Below are 4,360 nucleotides of genomic sequence, written 5' to 3'. Positions count from 1 at the left end.
AACATGCACTTGCAAGGCAAGCACCCGATCCCTGTGCCAATAGAATGAACACACTTGGCAGGATGTAGAACGCAGGGTTGCTAATATCCTTTGGCCCATGTTACAGAGTAGTACTCTTGGTGGATTAATTCAATGCATACACTGTAAGCCAAAATTGCATCCGACCAGAACAGCAACTTTCATTACAATTGGCCTGAGGTTGTTGTTGTCTTACTGTGATAGCCAATGTTCTGGTGTTAAGTTCTTTTCTCATTCTATTTTGCAGAGGAGTGGATAGCTGGGGGGGGGGGGTAGTCACTGTTACAGATTGAGATTGAACCTGTAAAAGCAGGAACAGAAAATAAATCACTTATGCTACCATGGAAGTGCTACTGTCATGATGTGTAGAGCTAAGGGAGATTCCTATGGGAGCTAGTATATCCAGGCAGAGAAGCATCTGTTAACCACATGAAGGGACCACATTGGACAACCGTGTATTACAGAATTGTCTTTCTGTAGGCTTTGTTGTTGTTATTGTGCATAACCAAAACATAGACACAAAGAGTTATACAGTATAAGCCTGTAGCAGGGGAAAAACTCCTAATATGATTCCCATTTATACTGTCATTGATTTAAGAACTGACATATTGCCATTTGCAGTCAGTTCTCAAGGATCCATAGGCAACTAGGTGTTGCTGCAAAAATATGATTTTACTCCCAAAATCCCTAACCTTATACAATAAAAGTTTAAATACATTCAGATTCAGGAGGTTCCTAGTTAGTCTCTGTTTGTGTTTTGGCAGTCGGAAAATTCCAGAGCTTCATTGAGCTCCCATGTGGTTGTGGTTTGGGTGAGATGCACAGTAATGCGCTTGTGACGCAAGTGGGAGGAAATTGCAGAAGCTTCCTGCACAACTGCTTTTATACCACTCCCAGGTGGATAGCAGGCCTGGCTGTAACGTTACAGTCCACACCAGGGGTTTCATTAAGATGTGAGGCCGCATGGCCAAGACTGAAATGTGTCTCAATAGTGCTCCCTACAGGCTGATAGTTGAAGAACACATACGCATGCAGTGAGAGACAGAGTAGACAACCAAATCATGAAAAAAACAAAAAGATAATTACTTGACACATTGGAAAGAATTTACAAAAACAATTGCGCAAACTAGAATGCTATTTGGCCCTAAACAGAGAGTACACAGTGTCAGAATACCTGACCACTGTGACTGAGCCAAAATTAAGGAAAGCTTTGACTATGTACAGACTCAGTGAGCATAGCCTTGCTATTGACAAAGGCAGACCTGGGTCTCAAGAGAAGACAGACTATGTGCACACTGCCCACAAATGAGGTGGAAACTGAGCTGCACTTCCTAACATCCTGCCAAATGTATGGCCATATTAGAGACACATATTTCCCTCACTTTACACAAACTCACAAGAAAAGGGCAACCAGTGAAGAACAAACACCATTGTAAATCCAACCTATATTTATTTTATAAGTGAAATAAACGTTAAGTTTATGCACATCATTACAACACTGTATATGGATATAGTATGACATTTGAAATGTCATTTTTCTTTTGGAACTTTTGTAAGTGTAATGTTTACTGTACATTTTTGTATTGTTTATTTCACTTTTGTGTATTTTCTATTTCACTTGCTTTGACAATGTAAACATGTTTCCCATGCCAATAAAGCCCCTTAAAATGAATTGAGAGAGATAGAGAGAGAGAGAGAGATCAAACATCAATAAACTCCCATATCTGTTCGGTGAAATACTGCAGTGTGCAGTCACAGTACGAGATTTGTGGCCCGTTGCCATGAGAATAGGGTAACCAGTGGCGCAAAAAACAAATAGAAAATACAACCTATATTTATCTGTTTATTTATTTTCCCTTTCATACTTCAACGACTTGCACATTGTTACAACACCGTACATAGACAATTATATGACATTTGAAATGTCTAAATTATTTTAAAAGTTAGTGTAACGTAGTGTTTACTGATTGTTTATTTCCCTTGTTTATTTTCCTTTTGTTTATTGTCTATTCCATTTGCTTTGGCAATGTAAACATATGTTTCCCATGCCAATGAAGCCCATTGAGTGAAACTACGGTTTCATTCAGTAAACAGCTGTAATTGCAATGGTGTGCCTTGCTGTTTGGGGGTTTTACGGTGGGTGACGATATAGTAAGATTGCTAGTACTTTAGCACCACCTGGTGCTGTTTGATAAGCATCATCATTAGATTACAGGAAACGAGGAGTAAACCTACTGTAGTATAATTGAGTTCCACAAGGTGTCAGCCTTATACAAGCCTGGAAAAAATGCCTTTGGATCACAATGAATAATAAAGCTACACTGCAGTCTGTGTTTCAGCCCATTGGAAGCCTCGACTTGATTTGAAACAGAAGCTGCATCATTGGGAAATGTAATTTACGGTCATGTATACGTGGACCATGGATGCAAGGCTTGAAAGTCCATGAAATCAACAAGTTCAGATATATATTGTTGGTTTACAATTCCCTCAAATTACAAATAAAACAAACAATGCATTGATACATTCTTACATGTTGGTTTATGAAAGGTGAGACCATTGCACTTAGCTCCTAGAGATCGTGGCTTTAAGTGGCGCTATGGTTTTACACACATTTGGCATGTGCATAAAGTGTGGTAAACATTAGCAACAGACAGTACATAGCTAGTATGTTTGTATTACAAATGAAATGGCACACTTTACATAGACACATAGATGTAAGTACCTTTTCAAACACTAGATGGTAGTATATTGCACAGTAGGCACTGCAAAGCAACACAGCCCACTTCACTTGAAAAGAGGACCTCCACAATTACCTTGCTGTGAAGTAAACTGCCCTGAGTAAGAATAGTTTCTTCAATACCACTAATCAGAAGCCTGTAGCTAGCTGTACAATCAACTAGCTGATGCAGTACAGGTGTGCTCCATTAGCTACACATAGCTATTCAAATAAAATGGCGTAGTCATACAGTGCAATGTTGTTTATGTGTGTGCAGTTTTCACAAGGGGATGATATGTAGTTACATTACACCTGTAAATTAGGTTCCTGTGAATGAGGTGATTTTGACAAAATTGTGATTACACAATCACAGCAGGACATGGGCTCTCAATGGCCAATGAAAGCATTATCAGTTTGTAAGTGTACCAAGGAAAACAGAGATAGTGTATTTCAGCCAGAACTCCTACACACACTATTACACAATACTGATGTTGAAAGGTGCTATATAAACAAACTGAGATACACGCTGGACGGAGACTACAGTGATTAGAAGACAGGCTTAAAGAAACACTTTACAATTAGTGGTTGGTTAAATATCCTTTCCATAAAAAGTCCCTGAAAAAAAATAAATGCAATCAAACATTTGTGCACCAAAAAGTCTGTTTAAATGTCATTTACGTATTGTGAACTCTCTCCTAGGTCTATAGTTGATATCATTTCGTTGATAATTTTGGACATATTTTGCAGTATATTTGATATTTTTCTCACAACAGGAGAACCCTCAACAAACCCTTAAAAACACTACGATGGCACATACGTTTTTTAAGGCCAAACCATCTGCTACACTCACCATTAATCCTCACTTAACACACCAAGCATAACTCAGGGAGCTAAAGTATCCCAATCATTTCCAAAGGAATTTAACCATTCACAGCTTCTCAAAGAAGCCCCAAATAATAGCAGGCGTCAGTAGGTTTTTATGGCTTCCCCCTTGAATGTTAAGGCAATATGGTCGCAGGCTGGCCGGGGTGGGGATTGACTTGTTTCCAAACGCTTAATTCAATTTGTCATCTTCATTCAGGGGGCTCAAGTGGTCTAATTTGTGTTAATGAGGGGTAATAAAGTCATAGCCCCCTATATTACTGTCAGGGGGAGGGGTGGGGCCATGAAGGAGATGTATACATGGGAGGGAGGGAGGGAGGGAGGGAGGGAGGGAGGGAGGGAGGGAGGGAGGGAGGGAGGGAGGGAGGTGAGGGAGGGATGGAGGGAGGGATGGGAGAGAGGGCTTGAGGGAGGGAAAGGAAGTGTATTGACTCTTTGGGGTTTCAGGCCTGCTTGTCTCTGTCATTCACTCGCCGTCCCTCCATCACGGTGGCTGTCAGCACACCGCCCACTCCCCTCCCTGGCCCGGCCTCCATTGTCCCCCTCATTAGATTGCCTTTGTTGGTCTAATACTTCTGCCATCTGGTCAGCTATCAGGGCCCCAGCAGGGCCAGAGCTGGGCCATGTGGCCCTCCTCTCTTTAAAGCCTCCTAGCCTCCTCTCCTCCACCTAGCTACATAGGTACCTCTGGCCTCCTCTCCTCCACCTGGCTGCAATAGGTACCTCTGGCCTCCTCTCCTCCAC

Source organism: Salvelinus alpinus, chromosome 4 (assembly GCF_045679555.1).
Source record: "Salvelinus alpinus chromosome 4, SLU_Salpinus.1, whole genome shotgun sequence".
Classification (NCBI taxonomy): Eukaryota; Metazoa; Chordata; class Actinopteri; order Salmoniformes; family Salmonidae; genus Salvelinus; species Salvelinus alpinus.
The sequence above is the reverse complement of the archived record's forward strand: the minus strand, read 5'-3'. Positions refer to the sequence as shown.